Source organism: Rhipicephalus sanguineus, chromosome 11, assembly GCF_013339695.2.
Source record: "Rhipicephalus sanguineus isolate Rsan-2018 chromosome 11, BIME_Rsan_1.4, whole genome shotgun sequence".
Classification (NCBI taxonomy): domain Eukaryota; kingdom Metazoa; phylum Arthropoda; class Arachnida; order Ixodida; family Ixodidae; genus Rhipicephalus; species Rhipicephalus sanguineus.
The window spans coordinates 110,238,693-110,254,115 of NC_051186.1; positions in this window are offsets into that span (position 1 = coordinate 110,238,693).

The window sequence follows — 15,423 nt, forward strand, 5'->3', positions numbered from 1 at the left end:
GTTCATCGAGCGTCTGCAGAATCTTCTTCCCCGACGCCATCACGTGACTGCTGAGAGAGTGTAAGGAGGAGAGGCCAAAGCGTCTTACCCAGCCCCTTACACAGGCCCGAACGCGCTAGCGCGTGCCTGCGCGGTCTGACTAGGATACGACGCGTTGGTTCATAGCGCGTCTGCAAAATCTCGTTCGCCGACGCCATCACATGATTGCTGAGAGAGTGTAAGGGGGAGAGGCCACAGCGTCTTACCCAGCTTCTTACACAGGCCCGAACGCGCTAGCGCGTGCCAGCACGCGTGGTTTTGTGCGCGTTACGCCGAGGTAGGACAGCACACGGCAGCACGGGCCCCTAAAGTGCTCTGCACGTATCATCATCAAGGTGGTGGAAGAACAAGACGAAGAAGACTTCTTCTTGGCGCGACCGCGCGCTCGATATGTTACAGATGGCTATGGTACGTTTTAGAAAGCGGACGGTCGCCAATGGCACTACGGACAAAGCCCAGCGCAAAAGCTGCTTCGCGTCTAAAACTGCTCAGGTGGGTATGCGCCTGAGGAATTGGACAACTTATCCCTTGTCTTTGCTTACGGAGCCTCTGGCGGACAATTACGCGACGGCGCCCAACAAAAATGGCGGAAGTGCCCAGTGTTGCCGGAGCGCCATGCGTTATGAATATTCCCTATTAAGTGAGGTTGCCACGTACAGGGCGAAACCTGAAATAGGTGCGGAGCTGGGCGGTCTTTGTTTGTTCTTATTTCTCTGTCTCTCTTCTATTTTTGTCCTTTTTTGTGCCTTTAATATCTATATATATATATATATATATATATATATATATATATATATATATATTATATATATATATATATATATATACCGTTTCTCGCTTTTTTTATCTTTCTTTCTCTTTTCTTTCCCTTCGCCTTCTCCTCATAGCTTTGCGCCTCACCCTCTCTTCCCTTTTTCACCCTCCTTGTATACTGTACTATTCAAGGCTATGTTATGCTCTGCTGGCTTGCTTGGATAGCCTCGTAGTTACGATGCTCGGCTTCGGATCGCGGGTGCGGGGGTAGCCCCGGCTTGTTAATAATTTTAACAGTGTAACTTTTAAAGTTCTTCGTTGTGTGGGGTAGTTCGAACAAAAATTAACCGGCACGTGCTTGCTTCGTTCAGTTCTTCATCTTCTGCACAACACCCGCACCGATTTGCCCTGCCATGGAATGAAAAACTATGATGGTCGAGCCGGTTGCGTGACGAAAAATCCCGAGACATCCCGTAACAACTAGTCACGAGACTAAAATCACATATCAAGAAACAACTAGTCACGCGACTGAAACTAGTCACGCGACGTAAGATTTCGCGTGAATAAATCACGCAACAATACGTAAGAACTTGTCATACGAGTAAAACTCACTTGACATTACGTAACTAATCACATGACTAAATTCCCGAAACACATAACAACTACTCATGTGTCTAAAAATCAAGTAACATAATGTAACAGGTAGTGACGTGACATGTTCCTACAATAAACGACGTCAAGTGACACAACTTGTCACCTGACGGACCCAGAGGCTGGTGAGTCCTTCATGAGAAATGGCAATTCAGCTCTGCTTACAGCAGAGCTGCAACGAGAGTGCCGTAGGCGTTATTGCGAGCTCACTACATGTTGGCTGAACAGCCGCCGGAAGCCGATTTAACGCCGCCGCTTAACGCGCCACATCGGCAAGCCAACCCTTATAGTGCATTCAGACGACGGCCCGAATCTGGATTTGGAGGGGCGGACGGCGCGTCACATCACCTCACATAAAAGATTCTCCTCATCCGCGCCGCTCGCGGACGGATAGTCCGAACCTCTTTTTTTACCGAGGTAGCTATTTGGGCGAGTTGTTCACCTTTATCATAAAACTGCGCTCGCCCACGAATACAAAAAGAGAAGGAAGAATTGTTTCTGTTTACATCGGGATTCTGGTGGCCGAGCGCTGCAGCTTTAGCGGCCATACCAGCAGTTGGTGGGAAGCAGTGCATTTTTGTTCTGCTCAAGCCGTCAGGATGAACTCACAGTCAATCTCAGCTCATCGCTTGCTGGCGCTTTGTTCAGTTTATTTGTGGGGCCGCGCTCTAAGATAATCAACTTTGATATATATATATATATATATATATATATATATATATATATATCAACTATATGCACCTGCATAAAAAACAACTGTTCATTCGTCGAAACTTAGACAAAATAAACAGTTGTTTTTTATGAAGGCGAATATACTTTTATACTTATAACCTCGCGGCAACCGAAGTTACTCTTCCGCATTTAAGCCTTATATATATATGTATATATATATATATATATATATATATATATATATATATATATATATACGCATATGATTCCGCCTGTGCTTGAACACTGAATTTACAGTTTAAGATGCGACCACAGAGGCGGAAACAGAATGTGCAGCAATGAATGGTGCATTCTCGGTACCTGTTATCCCCAAAAAGAATAAAAATACAGCCGATATTGTCGCACCACTGTATCCTCCCTTCATATTCGGGGCCCCACGCGCGACAACAGTGAGGTCAGTCTTCAGCAGCTCTCTGTACAGCAAATTTTTCTTCCCATCCAGCTATTCCGTCAACAACACTGTTTTCATTGAAACAAATTAAAGACTCGACAGTGGTGGACGCTCGAAAATGCTCGGCGAGCTTCGCGTTCCGTCCGCTTCCACGTTGTTGAATGCAGTCAAACCGGTCTGCTGGCAGCGAGCGCAAGTGAGTGAAGAGGCTGCGCTAGAGAGCAATTCGGCTGGCTGATTATTGCAGATGTGTAGATAGCTGGGCCAGTTTGAATAGATCCACTTACTGGTGATGTTGCCTGCTAGGACCTTGTCCTGGATGCGCCTGCAGGCGGTACGCGAACAGCTAGTCCGCGGACTAGCTGTCCGCGTTCACGACAAATCCAGTTTTGGTCCGTCCTCTTAATGTACTATTAGGTAGGTACGTGATACGCCCACGTGCCTACTAGATGTCCTGCTTGATTTTATTTGTCACTATTTATTTTTCTCTCTTCCATGATGGGCGTGATCTAGAGTACACGGCATGGTTCCTATCACAGTTCGCATAATGTGGAGCATTTTCGCACCACTCGGGCAGATGTTCAATTGAACTACAATTCTCACAGAATGGCGGGCCGCGGCAGTTCTGTGGGTTGTGGCCTAATGGCTGCCGTGTGAAATATTGGAGAGGATTCGGAATGTATGGTCTCACTTTTATTTTGATGATCCTGCCCCGATAGGTTCGGACAGGACACATGAACCAAACGTAATATTTGATCAGTACTTTCTCGGAATTTTCTTTCCACCACGCTTCAGGCTAATTTTCTTCCAATGTAGAACATTATGGTCACTCCAGTGCTGCACAAGCTCGGCCTAAGTTAGTCCCATGAGGTCATCATCAGAGACACACCACAACACATGATTATCGCACTGTGCGAAGTGACTGTTACTGGGACGTCCACAGTCCTCAGTCGGGACTGTAGTCGCAATCATTCGTGGAGTTCCAGTTCACAGTCTTCAGTTGTGAGTGTCACTGGGACATCCCCAGTCATCAACAACCGCAGTCCTCAAGAAGCTCAGCCTTACTTAGTCCTAAAAGGCTGTCATCAGAGACAACACCACGACACCTGTTTATCGCATGGTGCGGAATGATTGTAGCTGGGACGTGTGCGGATGATACAAGTTTGGACCGTTTTAGGGGCGAATCATCTTAGGGCCTCGGCTTGCCGGCCTGTCATTTCGTCGTCACGGTAAATCTGTCTGTCTGTCTGTCTATCTATCTATCTATCTATCTATCTATCTATCTATCTATCTATCTATCTATCTATCTATCTATCTATCTATCTATCTATCTATCTATCTATCTATCTATCTATCTATCTATCTATCTATCTATCTATCTATCTATCTTGATAGCTAGCTAGCTAGCTGCTTAGACGCCTACGACTTTGTGTTCTGGTGGCCATTTCCTTTACCTGATAAATACTAGAATTGGTATGGTATCAGATGAGACTTAGGCAAAATTCAATTACAGTAATATGAAAATCTTAGCATGCATGTCATGTGCGTCATGATTTACATGAGATGCTATTGGTGCTCTCGCGGCTGTGTTATTAACTTGATATAAACTAAAATTGGTATCGGATGACATGAGTGCATGACGAACATAAAGAACAGGTCTCAGCATAACAGTCATGAGATGCAGTTCATGTATGTCATGATTTATTTGCCACGGTCTTGGTGCTCTCGAGGTCGTCCCCGTTTACTTTATATATACCAAAGTTGGTATGGTATGCCATGAGTGTATAACGAGCATAAATGAGGGGTCGTAAGGTGTCAGTATAGAAATGCATGTTTAATATGCCGTGATTTGCATGAAACGGTGTTGGTGCTTCCGGCAAAACGGACAAATGGGCTAGTTGGTATTTGTTCATCTTGACGGTAAAAACAGAGGGATTTCTTCACCGTTTCATAAACTTGATATAGACCCGCATTGTTATGGCATGATTGCATGATTGTTATGGCATAACATTTTGTAGAGAAATCATCAAATTTCGAAAATAATAAGGGGCTATCGAAATGACAAAGCAATACATTATCTCCTTTCTAGGGGCATAGCGTCACTGTAATATAAGCAAGTAGAAATAATAATAATAATAATAATAATAATAATAATAATAATAATAATAATAATAATAATAATAATAATAATAATAATTTACTATTAAGCCGCCGTCGCTAGGCCTGCCCAATGCATCGGTGCCTTCAGCGACAGAGCCTGGCAGGGCAGCAAAGACCAGTGTCACATTAGCAGTATCAAAAGTGCGAGCCCTTCCAGTTGGCCACGAGAAGCTGTTTGCTTTGTTTTAAATTCAAAATCGTCTCTCTAGCACAGCCATTTCTCTAGGAGTGTCATCATTTGCCCCTTCATACCACACTCTTTGTGCAGTATTTAACTTATCTTGTTCTTATTACATGAGAAGCAGTTTTTAGCTAATCGATTGTACTGTGACCGTTTCTATGCATGTATCTAGCCGCCTACGTTTCGGCGCTCTCATGGTCTTCTCCTTAACGTGCTAGATACCGGAAATTGGCATATGAGGATAACAGTGTACGAAGAGCATGACTACCAGATCATGACATGAATAACGCGACTTGCCTGTCGCGTACATCATGAAATCCTTTCCACCAGGCACGTGTGACACATACCCGCATACCGCGACACGTGGTATGCGAGTATGCGCCTCAGATTATTCACAGTTCATACCAACCAAGAATTCACCAATCTTAAAGGGGCTCGTGCCGCGGAAAATGCTGTGCCGGCGTTGGTGGAATTGGTACTGGGTCAAAAATACCAATTGAAGCAAATAATAGAAACAACGGCTTTAGCCGGTATCGAACCCAGGCATTCTGCATGCCTCCGAAGCATTCTACTACATGGCCACGACAGTGCTTCCAACTGCTTAGCACAAAACCTTAGACAGGTGTGGTGTCACACAACGAAAATTGTGGTTGCAGTGTTGGTTATCAGCGTCTATAAAATGTTATAAACATTACAAGTTTAAACCTATGACTACATGAGCTACATTCTAGCATTGCTATTTAAATTGACAACCACCACTTATGTTATGCACGTGATCGCACCGAGGCGTGCACGTAGTTGCAATAAAACGCGCGTATGCGCTTTAACGTGAGTGAACAAGTTACGTGAGAGCAGCGCCTCCTCTATTTTTTCAGTGTCAGTGCAAACACTCGCTCCTCAACGGGAATCTAAGGTCTGCCTTAGTTCAGGGTGTTCTCGTGGTGCGACGCCATCTAAAGGTTAAGACTGCTTGCGTTACACGCGTGTCTGAGTGCGTTCTCGCGGAGATGCAGTATACTCGCCGTCCCTCTCTCATATAAAGCGTCTGTCAGTTTGTCCCGTCGTACTCTTTCCTTTGTGGTTCAAAAAAATGCCGCGCTGCGTTTCAGCGCTCGTGTGACGCATTTTAAAACCACCGCATGCTGTAGCCTCGCAGTGATGCGTCCCCGTTGGTAGCCCGCAAAGCGCCATGAACGGAGACGTACCATCTCAAAACACCGTGTCTCTTAGAGAGCCAGGGTGGCAGCTAACATAGCGATCATGAGTAAAGTCCCTGAAAAAAAAAAACTAAAGTAGCGCCAACCGCACCCCTTCGCCTCTACCTCCTCTCCCAGCAACCACAGCAGCGCCTCTAGAGTGTCCACCAGGAAAATACGAATGCGAAAGCACGCGGGCGCACTGGATGTGCCAGACGCTTGGGCAGCTCGGGCACTGCTGCGCCGTGTGTTCTTCATCGAGCGGCCGTGCCTCGGGTATGCTGAAAGGGTACGCCAGTGGCGTCTGTTCGTGGAGCGCGCGCTGACTTCACAGAAGCAAAGTCTACGGCGGCCATCGTTCCGGGATTCTGCATCGTTGCCCCAGCGTGTCTGCGGCGTTGCCAGTATTTCGTATTCGGTACACTTGCTTTGCATTTCATTCGTCGCTGAACAGTTCTTTGTATCATTAGAGTGTGGTGACATTACTCGTTCGTTCGTTGGTCAATTCGAAGGAATAGAAAGCTAACTACTCCTCGCAAAACAGGCAATGGATCGTTCTACGTTTTCAAAGCAAGCGTTTTGTGCGAGGAAGCCAACCTTTCTACAGTAAAAAAAACTGCGAAAGCAACTATGACTTTGGCACGCTCTTCTTGTACCGTTGGTACCGAAAGCTTTAAAAGGTCGCCGCAGCGACATTTAAAACAGCGCCGTGCGCAGCCGAAGGAAAGACTCAGATATACGTTGTCGGCGCGGGGCACACCAGTTTGAGTTCACCGTCAATTGCATGAAGCGACTGCGCGGCCGAGTTAGGCCATATGATACCACTGGCAAGTGCTGACAAAATCAGGTCACATGGTCATGCTGATTCTTTCTTCGGTCTGTGAGGTTATATGCTGCTCGCATTATTCGATGTACAGTAATTTAAACAACTACTGCACATCGTGCGCGTATATTGACAGACGTGGCTTGTTACAGTCCGCATAGAAGGTTTATTGAAATGTAAACTAGTGTAAGACTGGGTGAGTTCGCTCATATTGAAAAAAAAAGAAAGCGCAGCTGAGGAGGCAATAGAGCGCATAGAAGTATTACGTAAGACAGGCGGTAAACAAACGAAATACTATCTGAAGAATACGAAAAAGGGTAGCGTTCGCGCATGCATAGTGCTTTTTAGCATATCTCTCTAGCAGCTTAATGCGCAACCCAACAAACAAAATGTGAAGAGTGAACTTTGTCCTTTTTCCCTGCATTTGTTTTCTATCTGCCAACGTGTTTGAGTTTAACCTCTTCGACAGAACCTGAAAATCTGTATACAAGAGGTGCATGCAGCCCGACCATACTAACATTTGCGATTGCTGTAAAACATCATATTCCAATTGGAGACTTGCAGTTGCTAGTCCACATGTGTCCAATGAAATTTTCTACCTATGTTCTCGTCCATGCCTTTATTCTTTTAATAGGTGTGTTGAAATACAATGAATAAAATGAGTAAGCATAGCTGGCTCCATAAGGAATAACACATCTCAAGCTAGTTGGTTATTACTATAAGGTACGAACAGCTCGCATTTCACAAGGCCAAGGGTTGGGGTAGTGCGATAATGTGCATAGTGTTTCTCCTCTGTGTTCTGGTGAGGTCCATATCGTTTTTCTCCATTGATCCATGAAGTTCCTTCTTTGCACATATGATTGTTCCCATTCTTTAAGCAGAATACATCTCTCTTAGAATAATGATTTACACTTACATACCGGCTCTAGGCCACTCAACATCCATCACACCTCGGTCTTCGCTGGCATGATACATAAGAATGACTGCGTCTGAGAAGGCAGCATTGAGTGCACACGTATACTTGGGATGTTCATGGCATGACATCTTTATGCATATGCCATCATAATAACATGCAATATGTCGGGCGAACAAAAGGTCCTGGTATTCATTAGGAAACCCCATTCCGTAATGTCACTTTATTGCTAAACACCAAAAGTTCAAGTACAGTTAATTCTATACAAAAACTGAATGAAGGGCACAGAACATGATATTTATTCAACATTTCATGAAAATGCAGGACTGCCTCAATCATACATGAACATTATGCAGTGTACACAATAAATCAAATGAAATATGTGTTAACATGACTTGTTGCTATACGTGCACATCACACTGACAAGAGTAAATAAAAGCAATGGCATTCGTGGTGCATTCACAACTAGCGACAAGTGGACGCAATTTGTGCCAAACACCTTTATCAAGATTAACACTACACATGTGGAATTTAGCGAATGAAATGAACTACACATATTGAACTTTTGAAAGCAGAGGATATGGTAGTAGACATGGACGGTCCCTACTGGGGATATGCAAAACATATTATAGAGATATGTAGGCATGAAACAGGACATACACGTAAAAGACATAATACAACATAGCAATAGGCACAGCAAAACCACGGACCAAATCATAGACTAGTGAGGGTAACAACAGCCCTATATCTGAAGAGAAGAAGAGCGAAATTAGCCGCTAAAATAGAGGCCAACCCAGATGTAGTTGGAATAAAAACACACGAGCTTATATTTGCCTTCAACAACAATTCCAAAGCTGTAAAATCATAGGGCAACAATAGCTTCAGCCTCAAGGCAACAAGAGGAAAATCAGCCACAGGCCAACCTAGCAGAAGTCAAAATAAAAATACACTTGCTTAGAATTGCCGTTGGCAAGAAATGCAAAGCAAAGACAGGAAAAACAAGAAAACAGACACAGAGGCAATGAACAAGACCATCACTACACTGACATCTGAAGCAGAAATTTAGGGCGGTAAACCACTAAGGCAGAAAGTAAGCGAAATTTTCCGAGTGACGAGCAACAATGAAAAACAGGAACACTTGACACACAATATTAAAATAGGCTTAGCTAAGTTAACAATACTTTTCATCAAAAACTAGTCACACAGAATTACAACGTAAGTGAGATCGAGACACCACCCAAACTACTTAAAGGAAACTGCTTATAAAGGACCAAAATGTACACACTGAAACAAACAGGGCAAACGTGTTAGCAATTTCAATGACATTATGACGGCGACTGAAAACATCTGCTCTGAACTGCACGGATCAAATATAAGTGTCACGAGGTGTTCTGGGTGACCAAGTCCTCAGGCGGTAGAGCCGAGCAGCGAGAGATGACACTCGGGACAACACCGAAACGTAGATGAATACTCCGTCGTCGTCTTTTTCTCCTCTTTAGCCATATCCCCACTACCCATTATTTCCAGTACAGTTATCTCCCCCCGGTGAAAGAAGCCGTCCCCGCTACCTAGGGGTACGATAGCACAGGGGGATCATAGTATCGCCTTAAACGTTCGACATGCACAATTTCTCGGTTGCGACGGCGCTTATCCGAAGGTGGTTCAAGAGGCTCCACGATATAGTTCACGGGAGATGTTTGGTTCACTACACGGTAGGGACCCTGGTACTTTGACATTAGTTTCGTGGACAACCCAGGGGTCGAGGCAGGCACCCAAAGCCACACAAGCGAGCCAGGAGCATAGAATGCAGGCGCGACGGCAGGGTCACGGTGGTGCTTCTGGCGCTGCTGGTCCTCTGACGTCAGCATACGGGAGAGCTTTCGACATTCTTCTGCGTGTGCAGCAGCCTGGGACAGGGTAGTAGATTCCGAGGCATCAGGGCGATACGGAAGAATTGTATCTATGGTGGAGGATGGTTCGTGCCCATAAAGTAGGAAGAAGGGGGAAAATCCTGTGGTGGCCTGCGTGGCGGTATTATAAGCATATGTGACAAATGGGAGAACATGGTCCCAATTGGTATGGTCAGATGCAAGGTACTTGGCCATCATGTCACCAAGGGTGCGATTGAGCCGCTCAGTCATCCCAGTAGTCTGCGGGTGATACGCAGTTGTGGTACGGTGAATGATACGACATTCTTTGAGAAGAGCTTCTATAACGTCGGAGAGAAATATACGGCCTCTATCACTGAGTAATTCTCTTGGGGCTCCATGGCGAAGTATGATGTGGCGCAGAAGAAACGAGGCAACATCACGCGCAGAGGCGCTGGGCAAAGGTGAAGTTTCCGCATAACGCGTAAGATGGCCGATGGCCACAATCACCCAGCGGTTGCCATGTGATGTGCTTGGTAGAGGGCCATACAGATCGATGCCTACGCGATCAAATGCACGTCCTGGGCAAGGCAGAGGTTGCAGCGGTGCAGCTGAACGACGAGGAGGATCCTTGCAGCGTTGGCACGCGAGGCAGGAGCGTACATAATGATGGACGAATCGGTACATCCCGCGCCAATAATAACGAAGGCGGAGACGTGTGTAAGTTTTGAGCACTCCTGCATGTGCGCACTGTGGATCATCGTGAAACACCGCACAGAGATCCGAACGAAGAGGCCGAGGGACCACAAGTAACCATTTGCGACCGTCCTGGAGGTAGTTACGGCGGTATAGCAGCCCATCGCGAACGGAGAAGTGGTGTGCTTGGCGACGTAACGCACGGCTGACGGGCACGGCCGGCACGGCCGATGGGTGTTGCAGGAAGTTCAGCAGAGAAACAATCCATGGGTCCTTCTTCTGCTCCAAAAGCATGTTCGTGGCAGAGATGGACGACTCGGATAATGGCACGTTAGGGGAATTAGTCTCGCTTTGTAGTGGAGAGCGAGACAAGGCGTCTGCGTCGGAGTGTTTTCTGCCGGAACGGTAGAGTACTCGAATGTTGTACTTTTAGAGTCGGAGCGCCAATCGAGCTAGACGACCGGAAGGTTCCTTTAAAGAAGAAAGCCAGCACAGGGAATGGTGGTCAGTTATCACGTCAAATGGGCGGCCGTAGAGATAAGGTCGAAATTTAGTTATGGCCCAAAATATAGCCAAGCATTCCTTTTCTGTGAGAGAATAGTTGGTTTCAGCCTTCGTGAGTGCGCGACTGGCGAAAGCAACGACGTATTCATCGAAGCCAGCCTTTCGTTGGGCAAGAACGGCGCCAAGGCCAACACCGCTGGCGTCCGTGTGAACTTCTGTCGAAGCACTGGGGTCGAAATGCCGTAGAATCGGAGGAGAGGTCAGGAGACGACGCAGCGTTGTAAGCGCGGCCTCGCAACTTGGTGACCAGGTTGAAAGGTTGTGGTCAGCACGAAGAAGCTTTGTCAAAGTATCTATGATGGTCGCGAAGTTGCGGATGAACCGGCGAAAGTACGAGCTTAACCCGATGAAGCTGCGAAGTTCTTTCAAGGTCTTTGGTCGTGGGAACTCAGCTACAGCTTGAAGTTTCGACGGATCAGGGAGCACCCCATTCTTTGACACGACATGGCCGAGGATGACTAGCTGCCGAGTGGCAAAGCGACACTTCTTCAAACTGAGCTGGAGGCGCGCGTCGGCGATGCATGTCAGGACGCGTTCAAGTCGAAGTGGGTGGGATGGAAAGTCCGGTGAAAATATGACAACGCCGTCGCGATAACAGAGGCAGACCTGCCACTTGAGTCCTCGTAGGATGTTATCCATCATTCTTTGAAATGTTGCAGGCGCATTACATAGGCCGAAGGGCATGACGGTAAACTCATATAGACCGTCAGGGGTGACGAACGCAGTCTTCGGGCGGTCTGGCTCAGGCATAGGGACCTGCCAGTATCCGGACCGTAAGTCGATGGACGAGAATGATTCGGCGCCTTGGAGGCAGTCTAGCGCGTCGTCAATACGTGGGAGAGGATAAACGTCCTTACGGGTTATCTTTTTGAGTCGACGGTAGTCTACACAAAATCAAATGGTGCCATTCTTCTTCTTTACCAGCACTACAGGAGAGGCCCAGGGACTGTGCGAAGGTTGTATGACGCCGCGTTTGAGCATGTCTCTCACGTGCTCGTCGATGACTCGGCGCTCCGTTGCAGGCACACGATACGGCCGTTGGCGAAATGGCGCGTGGTCGCCGGTGTCGATGTGGTGGACAACTGTGGAAGTGCGGCCTAAACGAGCTCGTTGTAGGTCGAATGATCTCCGAAAGTGGTGAAGGAGGTCGACAATCTGGGCATGCTGACTCGAAGTGAGGTTGGGGTCAATGCATCGAGAAAACGTCACTTCACGAGACGGCTCCGCAGGAGGGGCCTCAACATCGACGGCATCAACCTCTACAGGAGCCGGGTTGTCAGGCACAGTATAAACAAGGCTTGGGTCAAGTTCGTCAGCATAACCGAGACACTCATCGTGGTGCAACGTAGCAGGACAAGAAAACATGTTAACAATATAAAGTGCGCTGACACCCTGTCGAACGGTAAGAAGGGCAAAAGGAAGCAAGAAAGGATGACGGTGAGTAGCAAGCTTCGACGGTGTGAAAAGAACGGTGGAGTCCGAAAATGCAGCGCAGGATACGGGTACAAGGGTGGAAGAGAAAGGAGGAACGTCGGTGTCGGTGGCGACTAACACTCGACCAGAGGCGCCAGAGGAATCTTCGAAAATGATGTCGCCGAATGGAGACAGCGAAAGTTCAGCACGGGCGCAATCGATTACGGCATCACGAGATGACAGGAAGTTCCATATTAAAATCATGGCATGAGAGCAGCGAGGCAGAACGACAAACTCAATGTGGTACAGGGCGTCGTCTATACAAACCCGGACGGTGCACGCTCCCAATGGTTCAATCGGCTCGGCGCTTGCTGTACGTAGCGAAATCGCGGAAAACGGCGTCGTGACTGTTCGTAGCTTAAGACGAAGCTGGTCAGAAATCACTCACACCGCTGCTCCCGTATCGACAAGCGCATGAACGGCAATACCTTCGGCATAAACTACAATTACATTGGTAGGAAATAAATGAGGTCTTGAGCAGTTCGCTGATATCGCAGTTCTTGCCTCTGGGACTGCGTCATTCAGTTTTCCTCGTGGACATCTTCAGGTCGGCGGATGAGGGGAGACAGAACGTCGACGAGGGGATGGAGACCGACGGGTGCTGTAGCCTCGGGAAGAAGAAGGCGCGGCGTCGAAGTGTGGACCGGCAGGAGCAGAACGGTAGGTGTAGTCCGGACCATTCGTGAAGTGTGGCCGTGCAGAGTCTGAATACCAAGCACGGCGGCGGCAGAATCGTGCTACATGGCCAGCACATCCGCATGAGAAACAGATGGGCCGGTTGTCTTGGGTGCGCCACGGATTGAAAACAGGGGCCGCAGATTCAGCGAGGTATTGCCGAGCTGGGCGAAGGGGCTGCGATGGCGGATCATAGTTTCGTGTCGGCAAATAGTTTGCAGTCGCGGGTACAGGTGACGAGAAGGTTGGCATAGGCGCGTATTGTACAGCCGCAGACGGAGGCCGCGGCTTGGTGGCAGCGGCAGCGTACGTAAGCGGAACTATTACTGGAGCCGGCCGGTGAGCAAGTGGCACGATGCCTGCGACTTGTTCGTGTATGACCTGACGGATCTCGGGAGTCAGGAGCGATTCAGACGCTTGGGCGGCTGGCAGAAGAGACAGCTGGCGCGCGACTTCTTCCCGAACAAATCGCTTGAGCTGGTCGAGGAACGACGAGTCGGAAGCAACAGCACATGAACTGTTGGTTAAAGCCGAAAGCATGCCGTCTGGTATCAGAGCTCATCATGTGGAAAGCCGTTGTTTGCGCAGTTCTTCGTAGCTCTGGCAAAGAGTAATCACTTCGTTGACTGTCTGAGGGTTTTTCGCCAAGAGCATTTGGAAGGCGTCGTCCTCTATGCCTTTTATGATGTTCCTTATTTTCTCGTCTTCGGTCATGGACGGGTTAATGCGCCGGCAAATGTCAACTACATCTTCTACGTAGCTGGTGAAGTTTTCACCTTTTTGTTGAGCACGACTGCGCAGCTGTTGCTCAGCCCGAAGCTTGCGGGCGGCGGGGCGATCGAATACTTCTTGAAGTCTTGCCTTGAATGCCGTCCGGTTTCGGAGTTCCAGGTCTGGAAGTACCCCGCAGCTCCACCAAACGTCACGAGGTGTTCTGGGTGACCAAGTCCTCAGGCGGTAGAGCCGAGCAGCGAGAGATGACACTCGGGACAACACCGAAACGTAGATGAATACTCGGTCGTCGTCTTTTTCTCTTCTTTAGCCATATCCCCCCTACCCATTATTTCCAGTACATAAGTAATTACTGTTGAAATGAAATCACAGCAGGACAAAACACTGCAGTTTCGCATGTACGGTACTTGGGGATTCAAACGCAACATCAATTTTTTGAGGATAACTGGTATGCATACCTGCTCGAAATAACCACGTGATGTCGTGATAAATATAGTCTCTAAGAATAATGTTGGCTCCGGTATACACGTTCTAGTCGAAATTAAGCCAATGTGACCCGAACTTAAGACAGTGTCACCAAAAGTATGTGCTTTACTGAGACCATAATTCCTGCATTTCAATCCGTGAGTACTGTACCTACAGACAAGGTTAAGAGGCCATACCACATATGCATCATAGAAAAACGGGAGGAAAACACGAAAGAAACGAGGCATACACACTATTTTGCATTGGTTGTAGCAGCCTGCTTTCCAATGCTACGACTACTAGTTTTTGCATTTTTAGCTTCATCAGCAGCCAAACGCCTATTCTCTTTCCGCAGAAGAATGTTAATTCTGGTTTTAAAAATGCTCTCAGCAAACTCTCCTGAATGTTGTGGCCAGGTGGAAAACAATTGACAGCTTGCACACTGTCATTAGTGATGGACACAAGTGGACCAATCGTAACTTCGTTGCACAGAAACTTGTTGCTTTCACTCTAAACATATTCTCAGCTGTTTCGAGCAAATGAAGTACTGCTGGTGCTGGTGGTACGAGCTTGCTGTCATCAATGTAGGATTTTAACATTGTGAGCACACTAGCTTCGTTCGACACTGTGGCAGTTTTGCACTGCTCACAAATCCCTGTGTGCTTTGCAACACTCTTTACCACAAACCCAGCAAGCTAAATAAAAGTCTCATGCTCCATCATGCGTATGTCCAGAAATCACTGGGATATTCAACAGCTTCTGTATCATAGCTGTTAGGAGCTCTTGCGTGGCAATTTTCGATGCCAACTAGGGAAGCAGCATCGTCGATTGCATAGCTTCCACTTCTACTGGGCCGAAAGAACTGTGCCAAAGTAGCAGCTCGATTAGCACTACGAAATCGCAGAGCTTTTGGTACTGCATTCTTCGCCCTCAGAGTGGAGAACAAATTCTCAAGAGCATCTTGGCCAAATCAGCTGAGCAAAACAAGAAAGAAGCCCTTCTCATTAAGATAACAATGCTGTAGTTCCAATGCAACTTTACACACCAAAATTATGCCCGTCTGCACAGGTTTTCACCCGTGTTTCGATGGAGAGCCTATCTTCAGGTCTGT